The sequence below is a fragment of the Toxotes jaculatrix genome, chromosome 5, assembly GCF_017976425.1.
Source record: "Toxotes jaculatrix isolate fToxJac2 chromosome 5, fToxJac2.pri, whole genome shotgun sequence".
Lineage (NCBI taxonomy): Eukaryota > Metazoa > Chordata > Actinopteri > Toxotidae > Toxotes > Toxotes jaculatrix.
The window spans coordinates 8,394,282-8,410,793 of NC_054398.1; positions in this window are offsets into that span (position 1 = coordinate 8,394,282).

Here is a 16,512-nt window from a genome sequence, read left to right on the forward strand (position 1 = left end):
CACTCTCCTCTCTGTCTTTCCCTGCAACCAGACTGACACCTAGTGTGTGTGTGTGCATAACCCAGCCGAAAGCAGCCGTCCTTTGTGGAGGCAGAAAATGTCCATGTGTTTTAGTGTCCTTTGAAAAGCAGCCAATGCCCTGCACTGGCAATAAGTTGCCTTTGATGTTGTGTTCACGTTTCGTATTCATATTTTCCGTCTCATGTCAAGTTTTGATGTTTCTGCAGAGACGCTGCACTTGATGTGTGACTCCCTCCCTCCCTCCCTCCCTCCCTCTCCCTCTCTCTCCCTCTCTCTCCCTCTCTCTCTCCATTTTCATTTCATTGCACTAACTATGCTTGCATGAGAGCTGCGTGTTAATGAACAAATGAATTAATTAGATCTTGTTTGATCCACCATCATCATCAGTCGCCTCTCCCCTTTGGTAATGACCTCAATAATGGTGCTGACTTTAATGGGATTTTAATTGATTTGGCTGCTTTAGTTTTCTGGCGTCTGTACGCGTCCTGTGCTCCTCTAACAGAGGTGAGCAAAGGAGCTGATCCGTAACTGCTCAAAACATTGTCTGTTGTGTCCCTTTTTTTTTCCAACATGAGGTTGTTATAAGCTGTAACACATCAAATCAAATCAAACTGAATCAGCCTTTTTACACAGCACCATCCAAGCAAAACTGCACTACAAAATAAATTCTGTTTTGATTGACTGTATAAATGTTAGGCTCAAAAGACATTTCATAAGGTTTTACTTGAAACTGTTTACACATTTTGATGCCCTCAGGTCCTCAGGCAGGCTGCCAAAAAGGTGAGGACCAAAGAAACAAAACCGGTAGGTCTTACTATAGGTCAGGGTAACAGAAATGGAGGGATCATGGGATATGTTTTCAGGCGATGATCCACTGAGCGATTTCTAAGCTAAGAGCATGATCTTCAAGTCTGTTTTAAAAGTAAAACACTGCATTTATTATATATTACTCCTTTTTGATTTTCTTCACCTTGTTTGATGTTACCTTGACATTAAATAGAAATTTAGGATATGAACAACAGGAACACAGTCCTAAAGCAGCACTAACACAACATACAGCACCTGAATACATCCCTACAAAGGTGTGGTTAATGATTTTTGAAAGGTATCTATAATAAATTTCTATTTTATGTATGATCATCATTTTTGTACCAGTTGACAGCTGAAAATAGTACATGAGGAAACTTAACTATAAAATCTCTCTGAACGAGTTTGAAAGAGGTTAGTTCAAACAGAAAATTTATTTAAATTCAAATGATTTTGTCTTCTGTTATTCACATCCTGAACCAGCAACATTTTACACTGAAATAAGGAATCAAAAAATGTAATAAATGTCAGATTTCAGTGGACCTACATCAGCCCCTTCCTACATCAGAGGAAGCTTTTGGCAAAACAGGAGATTATTACATTTTTCCACCATAAAATGAACAACACTCAAACTTAATGTTGTGAAACTATCTGGCAAGACAGGTCAAGGACACATGCAGTACTATGTTTTAGTATTAAAACATTTACTCTTAAATCCTGAATTGTGGGAATTTCTGCCAACGCGATGTAACACTAAAATAAGCTGTAAGCATGGACAAGCACCCACATTCACCTGGAGTAGAAAACTCAGTTCCTCATTACAGTCTCACTCTTTACTTTATAATTGCCTGTGACAGTTTTGTGGCTGTTGTCCATGTGTCATTAATGCAGGCGCCTCTGCTGATAAGCTTCTGAGCACAGATAGTCAGTAATGTTCCAACGCCTGTCATAAATAAAGTACATTACCACTGCAGCTGCACTGTAATAACCTCCTCTCTGCTGTGCTCGCCTGCTCTCATCACCCTGCTGACCATGGAGGTAAAGTGGGTTACAGTGTATCTGTGTGTGTGTGTGCGTGTGTTTAATTTGTCCAAGTAGGAAGTTAAAAAAGGGACAGTCTATTTCTTGGTGGAGTTATTGACTAGGGTTCTCATTTTCAGTCAGTCTCTCATCCTTCAATTTCATGTTCAGACAACAAGAGGGCAGTAATTAAATCTCAGATTTGCCACGCGAAGTAGCTGAATATTTATTTGGAGAAGGCATTGTGTGGGTTTCACTCACAAACAGTGTGGTTTATGTGATTTTGTGATTGAGTTCTCTCAGGCTAAGTTCATCCAAGTAATAATAAATTAATAATAATAATTTTTTAAAAAAAGCATTTAATTGTCTCCCTAAACCTCAATGGTTTCCAGTCAAGTAGATAGTTTTGGTTTTATTTGTTCAGCTTTTGAGATTTAATGAAAAAATGGCAAATGGAAAACATCTGAAAATTGAACAGCAACTGGTCTTTCCCGAAACAGTTGAACATTCCCTATGAACACTATTCCCTATGACAGATGTCAACTGTGCTCTCACTAATGAAACTGTATGTTAAGGATGATTCTCAGACATATACAATCTTTATGTTTAACAGGGGCTCGACAACACCCACCAGCCAGCCTTTCAGACAGACCAGCCGACCAGGCTCAACCATACCTTTCAGACAAGCCAACCGGCCATGCTCCACCTTGCCGTCGGGCTCTACCACGCTCATCGGCTGGCCTGTCAGACAAGCCAGCCAGCCAGCCCCCCTGGCTGACGATTTCAATTTCTACACTTAGACATGGGCTCACGCCAACCGGCCGGCCTGTTACACAGGCCATCAAAATGTGAAATAGCTACGTTTGTCCACAGTAGTAAGGAGTGATTCTGGACACCGCTTTTCAAAGCTCTGGGTGTAGTTAGACTATATTAGATTAAAAGTTTGTGATGATTTAGCTGTACCAAACTGAACATCCTGTACTGGCCCTGGTTTGGGCTGAATACACATATCATTACTTCGTACAGTATGTCTGAGTGATTGTGTGTTTCTGCATGTGTATGTGCCTTTGGGGATATGTTTGTAGCTTATGAAAGCCATTCTGTCCTCTCCTCCATGCTAATGCCCTGACCAAGGCCTTGGCTCTCAATGTTGTTCTCGAGCAGCCAGCCGACCGGAAGACAGGATCAAACGCAGGAGGAGGAGATCTCAGTGACTGGAGTCAGACGCTCTTTCATCTCTTCTCTGCCATGCCTTCTCTTTCAGACATGCCATATGCCAGCACACACTCTAATGCTTCATTTTCCCTTCGCGCAGGGGAGGGAATCTCCACAAAGAGAGCTTTCTGAGTGAACTCTCTGTCTGTCTCTTTTTTTTCAGTTTTGCTTTAACTGAATCATCCCTGATAGAAATACAGATTATGGTAAACATAGTTTACCTTCTCCCTGATGTAGGAAAGAGTAAATATGTGTTTATTTCAGCGCTTTCTCTCAAGAGAGTTCTTGCAGACTGAAATTGTTCAATGTAATGAATTGCTTTGTGTGAATAAAATATTCCCCATGTGAGGAAGCGAGACTAGTAGTCTTTTCTCAACATCTGACTTCAGCAACAGGATTTATTAGAGATACGTGTCTACTGAAATAGAATGATATTGATTGCAAATTTATTATTTTCAAAGGGGAAATGAATTTAGGCTTTTGACACATATGTTCATTTTTACATGCAACTTTCTGTGGATAATAAGGGCTTTTAGTGTCAGCCTCTCTCTACCTGCTCCCGAAGCATTTGCCGCCCACTGCTCTCCATTTCACAGCCTTTAAGAACTGGAAAAGAGAAAAAAATGTGTGTTCACCTTTCACTCGTCTGAAGTCCTCTGAATGTCAGCTGATATCTATATAGATGTGTTTGGTTGGTCTTGCTTGAAAGCTACTGACTATATGAGCTGAGTGAAGAGAGAGTAAAGGGAAAATCAACAGAGCACATACCCCACCAGCTTTACAAAAAGTCCAAACACCCAGGTCAGTAAAAGTGACCTACAGAGGTGGCCGACTTCACGTATTCTCATGAAAACCTGGATCAACCCTGATTATGCTGCTCACTATGATGCATATGACTCATTTACATCAAAAGCATTAACACTGGAATAATGAGGCAAGTAAAGTCCTGGATATGAAATTGCCTTGAGTAAATTTAGTCTGAGCCCACTCTTTCAGATCTGCAGACATGCAGGATTTAATTATGCTGAATTAGCAGCCCAGAAGAAGATGTGTAAAATCTGAATGTTCTCATTAACAAAGAAGGAGGAAAAAGTTTCTATCAGCAAGAGAAACTTGGCAAGAGAAATGAAAGAATAAATGATACTGAAGAGAGAGAGAGAGAGAGAGAGAGAGAGAGAGAGAGAGAGAGAGAGAGAGAGAGAGAGAGAGAGAGAGAGAGAGAGAGCGAAAGAGAGAGTGAAAGAGAAAGCATATTTCTGACTACGAGACAACTACACTACATGTTACCTGTTCTGTTTAAATTCTGTATCCGTATCATGACAGGCTAGAGCAGAGGAGAGACTGGGGGCTCTCAGTGATATCTCTTAAACACAAATATGACACAACTCTTTTTCCTTAATAAGCCTCCAGTGAATTTGGCCAGTGACTGTGTAATGTGACTGTAGGCCTGCCATACCATATGTGAAAGAGTGCAGAGGTTGATACAGAGGGTAGGAGAGGAGAGAACTCCCTCAGGGTTTTCTTGGAGATATTAGTGAGGAGCTGAGGATCTTGTGATAATTTGGACAGGAGGCGGAAAAAGAGCAACACAGTGGGACTCTAATTGTAGACTTCCAGCATTGACACCCCATGAATTAATGTGCACAATAACCTTACCCTGATGGAGCGAGATGACAGGTGGAGAGGGAGGAAAGCATAAGATAAAGAAGGGAATCTGATGAAGAGACAGATGGTGAAAAAAAATCATCAGTGTAATAAGTGATTTTTATAATAAGCCTTTGATCCTTTAAATTTATTTCATAATTTGTTAAAATCGTACACTTTACACAAAGAGATGACAGGCTTATGTATTTCATATCTCGCTGTATTATTGTCAATAGCCTGCACTGATAGAAAATGCACTCGTGCACATGCAGACGTGGCAAAAATATCTTTCCGCAGTCCCATCTCATTCCCGTGAGTGGCCTCTCCTCTCCGCTCCCTGGTGTTCACAGATGCCTGTCACGTCACCATGAAAAGACAAGAGAGAGGGAGAGCATGACACAGATGCATCCCCCTCGACAGAGAGACGGGCGGATTGAGAGGTGTAGCTGATCCCTGAGAAGCACTGCAGGCTTAATATCCCCTCTATATCCTCTCTTCATGCCGTCTGGTACCATGAGGCTCGGGGCTGACGTCAGTGTTATTTCTGTCCATCTCTTGGTCAGGGAGGGGTCATCATCTCTAATGCATTATTCACACACACTGCATCAACCTAGACAGATCTTATCTTGACAGGGCAATGCAACTATCACCCCCAGCTCAGTGGCTGAATAAATAAGAAAAGCATACAATAGCTCTGGCTTCACCTTCTTTGATAAATACTCTTGGTTTTTCGTGTGGTGACTTGTTTGTCATGGCATGTTATTTTGAAAAATGAATCTGCATTCTCTCCTTAGCAACACTGAGTAATTACTTCAGGTTTTTTTTTGCCTTGTGAATACATCATTACAATCTCTTTCTTGAAAGAGAAAGGAAAAAAAATTCATTTCATTTGAAATGCATGTGTTCTTTCATATGCCTGTCTTAAATGGCCCTACACACAATGTCGAGTTATTCGGCAGTGGATTTCTGACTGATGTTTTGAATGTCAACAGCTGTCATGCGGATCACATTGTTAGAAAAGCCTTCTTTTCCACAGCGAACCCATGGGAAGTTCAACCACACACAAACACACATATGCACACACATAATGAATAAAGAATGAAATGCATTATCTTCCTCTCTGTCATTAAATACAATACACAAAGCAATAAAGGAAAGGGATCCCTCATCTCTCATTTTGTCTGTGTGTTTTTTCTCATGCATAGTTAATTCTTAGTTAAGTTCTTCTATTATCTGCGCTCTCTCCTTTTGATGACAGTGATGTGCTATCAGTTCTCTATCTAACAGCTTGTACAGACAAAGACCTGCTCCTAGAAAGCATTTTGGACCATGCTATGATTCAGTTGTGTTGAAGATTCATGTCATATTTAATGCATTCAGGATCATATTTGCATGAAGTTGTTGCCATTCTCTTTAGATACAGAGAGCGTGTCCAGGTAGCAAATTTTAAATGCTGTAAAATCTTCCAGCGGGATAATCATATTCCTGCCCTTCATCATGGCATGGCAGCTTCTATTTCACTTCACTCAGCATGTTTATCTGATACAAAGTATCTATAGAGAGTGGTAAACCAAACTTGCTTGGTTAAGCTTTGTTAGGTTCAAGTCAGCATTTTCTGTGTGATTGAATGACTGATTGAATATTTAAAAGATGTAGTCATTTAGTCAGTTACAAATTAACATATATTAAAACAAAAACTTTCTGTCCTTTGTGACAATCAGCTGTCACAGCCTTCTTGTTTAAGCTGCCCTGGTCTTCATCAACTTTGCTGATCCCAAGTCAGTCTCTAGAGGGAGACAGGCGCTCTCCGACTGAATCATAAATGCGTGGTCACAGGCAACATAGCTGATTGGAAACTGGTAAACATGCAGCTGATGAATCAGAGATGCTGTTTGAGACTGGAACATTTACAGCCTTACAAACAAGATCTTCTCAGTCACATCCATGTTAATTTAAACCTAGTTTAGTTTCCTTTACATTTGCTTTAAACATTATGTCTCTTTATGTATCAAAGAAAAGTTGGGAGTTGGAGGAATTTTTAGCACTTTAAAAGTTCTGACATATTTACCCAAACATGATGTAGGATCTGGTTTCTGTGATGAAAACTAATGACCATAGCATCATTATTGTTTTGCTCACTATAGACCAATGAAATCAAACTGAAAGAGAGATTTCTGGATCTATTCTCATATTAATTAACTGCAAGGTTGATTACAGGTGTAGTGGTAATAAAAAGTATGTAATCCTTTGGGATTATTTGCATGTAAATCTACATGCAAATAAGAAAAAGTATGTAATCCTTTGGGATAATTTGCATGTAAACCTACATGCAAATAAGAAAAAGTATGGAATCCTTTGGGATTTTTTGCATGTAAACCTACGTGCAAATAAGAAAAAGTATGTAATCCTTTGGGAAAATTTGCATGTAAACCTACATGTGAAAATGTATCTTAAAATATAGTCAGATCTTTCCTTTAACTACTAACACACAAGTCATTGAATACATCATTCAAGCATTCACAGTGTAGGCTGGAAAAATTATGTGCACTGCTACGTCACAGTAAATCCAAGTGTTCACTGACTTTTTGCACCAGCACTGTCAGTTGACAATTGAGTTCAAAGTTAAGTGAAAGCAGTGTTGTAAGGAGTTTAGTATTATTGTAATATATTATTGTAGTAAAAGATTTATTTCATTATATTTAAACGCAATGGAAAAAAAGTGTGTGTGTGTGTGTCTGTGTATTGGGGCTAGAAGCAGGTTGCAGTTAGGGTTACGGTGAGGGTTGGTGTTAGAAACTCATTTCTGATGATTAAATTTGGGTTAAGGGCCTAAGGAATGCATTATGTCAATCAGTGTCCTCACAAAGAGCAGAAGACGAACACATGTGTGTCTGTAAGAGCGTGCCTGAACGTGTGTGTGTGAGTCTATGGGTATTGGAATTCTGTGATGTCAGTATCACCTTTCATTTTAAGTTCTAACTGTGATGTCACAATACCTTCGGAACACTGACCCTCCACATTCTGGACTCGGCACCTGGCAGACACACAGCGGCTCTGGATGGACTGGAGACATTTCAAAGTTTTTCCTTGAGATTGAAGGGGTTTTTTTGCTTGCTGCTACCTACAGCTTCTTGAGGCACAGAAAATAATTCCATCATTTCCAGGAAAGGAGGAATATGCCTTTTTTGTGGCTGAGGATTTTTATGATATAGCTTTTTTTTTTTTTAATTTGCTTAGATTTTTACAAATTGAACTTTGGTAAGGTCTTGCACCAGGTGGACATAGTAGTTGTTTGACATACCCAACTGAACTGTAATCTTGTCAGATCATAAAAGATGTTTTTGCTAAATGGAAGGAAAAAAAAGAAAGATAAACAAAAGGAAAAGGAGAAACACGAAAAGGAGTCAGAGAGAGGAAAATACTGTGACTTTGACCTGATCTGGAAAATGGATATAGGAAACTTTGCTATCAAATCCTGGATGTAACTTCGAAAAGGTAAGGATCGACGTGCAGAAAAGATTATACTGACTGCATTTTTGTTACTGTCAAGAAACCTTCATGCCTTGGAAGGTGGCCACTTTTGTATATTTCTTCCCAAGGACTTCTCCAGTCTGAGGTAGGTAGGTAGGTAGGTAGGTAGTAAGGTCTTTGCTTTATTGCTTAAATGTCATCTGCATTGTCTTTACTGTCAAGACACCTTCATGCCTTGGAAGAGGGCCCCTCTTGTGCATTTCTTCCCAAGGACTTCTCCAGTCTGAACCCAAGTTGTTGGAGTTTATTCTTGCTCACTAGAGGGGGGGTGTCATTTATATATGTATGTATGGATATATGTATGGATATACGTATGTATGTATTTATTTATGTATGTATGTATGTATGTATGTATGTATTTATGTATGTCTATATATATGTAGGTACGTACTTAGATCTTTGTTTTATTGCTTAAATATTAATCATTATTTGCATTGTCTTTGCTATCTGTATATTTGTTACTGTCAAGACACCTTCATGCCTTGGAAGAGGGCCCCTCTTGTATATTTCTTCCCAAGGATTTCTCCAGTCTGAACCCAAGTTGTTTTCTGGAGATTATTCTTGCTCACTAGAGGGGGGGTGTCATTTATATATGTATGCAACTATGCATGTAACTATGTATGTAACTATGTATTTAAGTATTTATGTATTTATATATGTATGTAGGTAGGTAGGTAGGTAGGTAGGTAGGTACTTAGACCTTTGTTTTATTGTTTATGTATGTAACTATGTACACTTTTTAAAATTGTACCTGCCTCCATTTCCTCCTTTCACCCAGCCCGGCCATCAGCAGGAGGGTCCCCCATACGAGCCAGGTTCTGCTCAAGGTTTCTTCCTATTAAAAGGGAGTTTTTCCTTGCCACTGTCGCCTTAAGTGCTTGCTCTGGGGTCAGGTTCTGGGTCTCTGTAAAGCGCTTGGAGATAATTTTGATTGTGGAAGGCACTATATAAATAAAATTGAATTGAATTGAATTGAATATTTGTCATCATCTGCATTGTCTTTACCATCAATACACATTTCAGAGTTTTTCCTTGTTATTGAATGTTTTTTTTTTTTGCTTGATACCTGTGGTTTCTTGAGACACAAAGAATAAGTCCATCACTTGTCAGAAAGGAAGAATGTGCCATTTTTGCAGCATGATTGTCATGATAGAGCATTTATTGATTTGGTTTGAGTTTAGCAAACTGAACATTGGCAAGTGTTAAGACTGAGCTTGGACTAGAACCCAAATGGACGACTCAAAGACAAAGTACAAAATAAACAGTTTTTATTAAGAAAGTAACAACTGAAAATCACTCCACGAGGTAATGGGTCAAATGTAAGAACGAAAAATCACTCATATGAGGGCAAAGGCAATAATAATAATAGACAATACGACAAAACGAACTGGCACAGGACAAAGGGAGACGCAGACTATATATAGACACTAGGTAATGGGGAACAGGTGGAAACAATCAGGGCGGGGAAAGACAATCAGACGAGCATGAACACAAGAAGAAGGGCAAGCTACCTGAAACACAAGGGAGAACAGGTTACCAAAATAAAAGCAGAAATCACAAGACAACAGACAAAGACAAAACATAGCCTAACATAGTTTCCTGGATATGACAGGTAAGGTCTTGCACCAGGTAGACATAGTAGTTGTTTGACAACTGTAATCTAGTCAGATCATAAAAGATGCTTTTGCCTAAAATGTTTTCTGGAGATTGTTCTTGCTCACCAGAGAGGGGTGTCAATCGTTTATTAATTGAATTTGGTGTGAGTTTTATTGCTTAAGTACTAATTGTCATCTAGAGAGGTTGTCAGTTTTTTTATTTATTCATCTGTTTATGTTAGGATTAGGCAAGGACCTTCTCCTTTTCCCCTTGTGTCTGCTGCGTTTTCCCTTCCCCAGTGTCTGTGGTTTTTTCTTCTTTGCCTGTTCTTTGGCCTTTCTTTGTGTGTGTGTTTGTGTGTCTTGTCTTTGTTTCGACAGAGCATGGGAACGTCAATCCTTCCCGCCAACTCACCTGTGCACCTGCCATGGATCAGGCCATCACTCCACCCTCTGTCTGTGAATACTTCAGACCAGTCTTGCTCTCCACTCTTTGCCAGTTCGTCTGCTCTCGTGCCTGGTAGTTCCATTAGCCAACTTTACTGAGAAAGTGTTTTGCTTGCTTGTTTGAGAAGAAACTCACCTTTTATTGTTTGTGAGCCTGACCTCTGTCTGTTTTTCCCTGTATCCTCAGGATCACCAGCCACCTTACATCAGTTTGCTCTAATTTCCTGGAGCACCTGTCCTCCTGAGACCCTGGGAACCCACCCATACCTGTCTCCCACACTCACCTGGATCCTGTTCAGCCTGTTTACCCACATGCCTGCCCACTCTAAGAACACCACTGATTTCCTGTGGAATAAACAGTTGAACTGCCTCCTACCTCCCAGTTCTGATTTCTACCTTTGGGTCCACTTTAGTGTGAATACAGCAGTATAACAATTAATTTTTGCCTATGTTTTATTGCTTAAATATTATTCATCATCTTCATTTTTTGTTACTATCACAACACCTTCATGCCTTGGAAGAGGGCCCCTCTGTATTTCTTCACAAGGATTTCTCCAGTCTGACTGAAGTGTTGCTCACTAGAGGGAACTGTCAAAATAGCTCCTTTTCTTTCACTTTTTATTGTGTTGTGCATTGACATCTGTGTTGTTATTTCTGGAAAGACACCTTCACAAGGAGTTCTACATTCCTACCAGAAAGGCTTTTCCTGTGACCAACTGAACAATCAAAACTTGGACAACAAAGATTCTTCGTATCAAGTAATCTTTGGTCGAATATTATGGGCAGCCCTCGTCACCCAAGTCGTTTGTGTCTTAGAAGTCCTTTAGACAATAATGAGACAGCTGGTTGATGATGTACCTGTCAGATTTCTCCAAAGGAACTTACATTTATTTTCTATATCTCCCAGACAAAACTGATTTTGTAATGAGAGTTTCCAGTTAATCTCACCACAGAAACGCATCATCATGAGCAACAGATTTCCCCTGTGGTTTGAACAGTTGGAAGACAGCTGTACAAAACATGTTTGTGTACAGTCCAGGCTGTAAGGCAAAAGTCACTGTCAGCCTCTCCGAGTGTCCTTTGTCTGTGTGCTTCTACAAAATATGGAACATGGCACATGGACACTATATTCTCACTAACAACATCAAAAGTGTCATAGACTCTACAGTATTAACAGAGTATGGACAAGATGGTATTAAGTGGGAGATCAAGTGCCAGAACTCTCTCCGCTTCCAAATCGACTTGGCTAAAGGAAACATTTTGTGGTTACTATTTCAATTAAACTTAAGATTATCTCAGTCAAAATATTCAAAATGTAATGGTTTGATTTTTCATGGCAAGAAGATGGAAAAACAAAACTGAAATATATCACCCCCTAAAGCTCATAACGGTGAGCTCGTACTTGCTTATTTATGTGTGGAGCTCACACCGAACAACATTAGCATTCATTTGGAGTTGAGTTTCTAGTCACCTGAGGAATCTAAGTTGAATATCCACTCTCTTTTTTTTTTTTTTTCTCTCCAGCAACTCCTGAGGGAAATAGCTGGCTCCTAAGCTGCTAAACCCTCCACTACGTTCACCCACTATTTGCTAATTTTGTCGTTCTGCTGTGTATGAGCTGGGTGGATTGTGTACAGTGTCTTTTTAAAACTTTTTAGCTATGGACATCTTCTGTGCCTGAAAATGTCGGAGATGAAAGCGATGAGTTTGAATCAAAACAGCAAAGTCACAGGCTATGAAACAAATTAACAATCTCACATGGTCACTTCAGTTTTTCCTGTGTTTCTAGCGTTTTTCCCCTTCTGTTGGGTCTTCTGTGTTTCTCTGTGTGTTCCTCTGTGTGTGTGTGTGTGTGTGTGTGTGTGTGTGTGTGTGTGTGTGTGTGTGTGTGTGTGTGTGTGTGTGTGTGTGTGTGTGTGTGTGTGTGTGAAGTGGACTTGGTGCTCCTCACTCTTTACTGGCTGCCTGATTGCCAATCTCTCTGCACAGCTGCCATCCATCAGCTCATCAGCCCAGCAGTATCTACCTTGGTTCCTCATCTACTCTTTGCCAGGTTGTTGCTTCAGCCTGTTTGGTATCCACCACTTTCAGCCACTTAGAGTTATGTATTCTAAGTTTTTCTTCCTCAAGTGTTTGCTCAGTACTAACCCGCTCAACTCTCTCTTCTCTCAGCTCACATTTCCCTTTGCCCTCTCCCTTGCCTGCTGGAGCACTCACTTCTCCATCCACCATCCATTACCGAATCCCCTTGCAATAAATCTTTATTTAAATCATCTTTACTTTGAGCCTGTGTTCTGCATTTGAGGTCACCAGTGTTATGTAACTGAATATGAAACCTAAAGATGGAGACAGAATCTATAATGCTATATTACATTTACTCTGATCCATTAATAATGTAAAAATAGTTCTTATCGCAGCTTTTCAAAGTCTGACTTTTCACACCCTCTGTTTGTGTTCAGCATAATAAGCCTGTGGCTTTAAGTATGTTTTTTTTTGTTTGTTTGTTTTCATATTATAAACTACATTCTCGTTTAGGTGTTTAATGATTTTCCAGCTACATGCATGTGTACTGCTTGCTACAAGACCTCCTGCCAGTCTGGCAGGGCAACCCCATGGCTTCAGGGTTCCTACACTCTTTCATGTAACACAGTGGGAGTTTGTGATAGCTGTTAATAGATCAGGCTTTCCTTTTAACATCAGCTATTTCACGTGTTTCTGTTGATGTGATGAAAACAATGCTTCCCAGTCATCAAATATAACTCATACCAAAACTCAGTACCTTAATATCACATACACTATACATGTATTTATTCAAACCACACCGCTGTCAGTTTTTTTTGTTTTTTTTTTTTGTAAATGCATTTCTGATTTCTGGCTTTGTGCTCCTACAGTTTTTGTCTGTGTTGTGAGCAGTCTGTGTCTGTGTTCTGAGCAGAACAAAAAACAATCTCTTTCAGTCTTCAGGTGATGTTTATTCATTATCTATTTAATTTATGCCCCCATTCTTTCTCATGATCCTGGGTTTACTGTACACAAATGTGGGACTGAGAAAAAGGGCAGTTGGTGGGATGTGTACCACAGCCATCGGCTGCCTTTGCTAACACGATAATTGAAATGGTAATTTTCTGATACAGGATGATGACCTGTGTACAGCCAGATATCCCAGGCCTTGTTGGATAACGAACAGGGAGGGAATTATCCCAAAACTCATTTTATTTCCCACAATTCATTAGTAAAAGAGAGCAGTCTGTTAGTGTGGTGTCTACATGTGTTCTTTTAGTTAGTGTGAATTTATTTTTGCATTTTTCTTCACTCCATTTCTCCTAATTTCTATTCCACATCAGCAAAGATTTGACTCTGATGTGCTAATACACCTTGAAATTTCTTTCCTTAAATCCAGTGTCTGACTTCAACAGCTCTTCACTATTTTTGCCTTCATGAGGACAATATTTTAAGGTGAGTGTGGGTGTGCATGTGTAGCAGTGAATGTCTATGAATAAGTGTTTGCATAAATGAATTTGACCAGAACCTTGTCTGTCTTTTTTTTTTTTTTTTCATCTTTTGTCCCAGAGTAACTCTCATCTTCTGTTCTTTGTTTTCCTGTACTGTGCCTCTGTGTGGCAAATGGGCTGATAGGGAAATGTGTGTTATTTGTATTGTATGCCAGACAGGTAGCTTTGTGTTTTTGTCATTCAAATCATTATCTTAATTGCTTTGCATTGCTTTGATGGCTTAAGGGTGGCTCACTCGTGAACCTGAACAACCAACTCACAGTGACCGGCTCTTTTTTCAGTGCTTCTCTCTCACTCTGGTCTCTTGCCAGACAATAATACAATCAACCCACCCCCCGGCTACAAACATACACACACCTTTAGCAATTACTCAAACTAATTAACAATTTGGCCATTGGAATAATTACCCCTAGTAAAGCAGAAACACACTCCAGTGTTATTTCTGTCCTTGTTTTACTCTCATAATTGTGACTGTCTGGCTAAGTTAAACCATTTTCTTTTAGCATTTGATCATAAATGTAGCTACGTTACAACACTGCAGGAGCTGATTCCTCATTAAACCTCTAACAAGAGACGTTTCGGCCACTCAATGGCAGCACAAATAAGCTGTAAATACAACACTGACATACAGTGTTATCACATTTTAAGTTGACATGGTAAAGTTGTGAATGAACATTTGCCAATTACACGTGCAGCAGTTACGGAGCAACGTTAGCTTTGATTTACTAGCAGTGTTTCTGGCGTCTGAGTCCAATATTCGCTCTCCTTTGAGCTCTTTTTGGTCTCTACCTACTCCTGAGGGAAATATCTTGCTCTTTAGCTGTTAAATATTCTATGTTCACCAGGCAGTGTAAAGTGAGTTTTTAGAGCTTCTTTTACTGAAGACGTCCACTGTGCCTGAAAAAGAAAATTGATGAGAACAGCGAGAGTGAACCAAAAAATGTTTTTGTTTGTATGCTGATCATACATGGACATGACAGGAGGAATTTAAGGAAACCTGTGATCCTGCTTTACTCTGCACTGTGTGTGTCTAGTGTCGATGTTTCTCCTCATCTCTCAGCAGGCTTCATTCAAATAATATGTAGTATAATGTAAATAAGCCAGGGTGAGACTACAGTGGGAGCCGCCAGTGCCAAGCAGGCACTGACTGGAACAGGAGGCAGGACAAAGGAACATGGAGGCCCAAGCACAAAGACAAATCAGGCATGAAAGGGAGGGCCATCACAACCGACATTATTTGCACAGTAATTGGTTGTTTTTGTCTCCGTCAAATGGGGCCTTTTTCATGAATGGATTGGAAATAAAATAGAAATAAGGACACCTCGGCTGGGCTGGTGGAGGCAGACCACTGATAAGAGACTGCACTGCATCCCGAGTTTTTTTTTGTTTTGTTTTTTAAATGCCTTCATTACTTAACCTCATTTCACAGAGGAGAGGTTAATACGAGCATGCACAAGCTGTTTAAAGTTCTGGCCTGGCACTGCTGGAATGTCCCTTTTGGGGTGCTCCTTTTGAATACAGAGACATCTACAGAATTTCTGTGAATTTTTAATGCAACGTTGCATTTGTGGTTCGAGATGTTAGACATTTTTGACACGTTGTCTGGTGGATAATGCTTATTTTGAGATAATGGCTTCTGAAGGCTGGGAGGAAGGGATTTCATCAGTTCCCTTGCCTTGACATTTTGCCCATTGTTTTTAATCGTTTAAGGTTAACGGTTAATCTTTCCAAAATCTTTATGGTTTGGAATCTCAAACACTGTGTGTGTGTGTGTGTGTTTGTGTTCTCTTGCAAAGAAACATGTCACTGCTTCTTTATCAGTTTATGAGGCCTCAGTGTCTGAGTGGGAGCAGATCTTTGACTTCAGGTCAGGTGGTTAATATCTCTAAGAAATCTGAGGCTGGGTGCCAAGAACTCGATCTACTGTGTAGATATACCGTGGCCTCTCACAGCAGAGCATGTAATTGGAGAGAAAAGAAAAAAAGAAGAGAGTTGGTCTGGAAGTCCCTGAATTCCTGGAGTCTCCGCTGGCCTGTTGGGGAAACTAATACAGATACAGTAGATAGATCTTTAACAATCAGTCGATAAACAGAAAAATTATGTTTTTTTTTTAATAATCACATTTGATAATGAATTAATGGATTGTAGAAATTGTAGGAAAAAAGTTTGTTTCACCTTCTCCAATGTGAAGATTTACTGTTTTTCGTTTTGACTGTTTACAACTTCCACTTTTCAACCACATTTTGCCATTGGTCATGTTTGATGTCAGTCAGCCATGATGTATCTAAGAACTTATCTTATCTTAGATCCCTTGTCTAAATTGCAAATTAAGTACATTTCTATTTAAATTTTAGCTTTTTTTTTTACTTTTTTTTTTTTACATTTTTGACAGACGGGAACGGGTAATAAAAGAACAGAGTGATATAACAGCAGGCTATGATTCAGTGTATGATGGAAGCCCTCCTGCTGGTGTTTTGCCCTTTTAAAGGTTGTCCTATAGACTGTGCCCTGATGGAGTCTGCAAAGATTTTGAATGGTTTAAAAGGGTCTGAAGGTCTCTGAAAAGGTACAAGCGTTTTCAAAGAATCTTGAAAAGGGATTCTGCAAAAAGAAATGGTTAAATTGCACTTTGCCTGTATGCCTATATGCACCACTAACTTCATCTCAGTATTGCATTCAGACCACATTCAGCCATATGCCAAACTTTGACACCCAGTGGC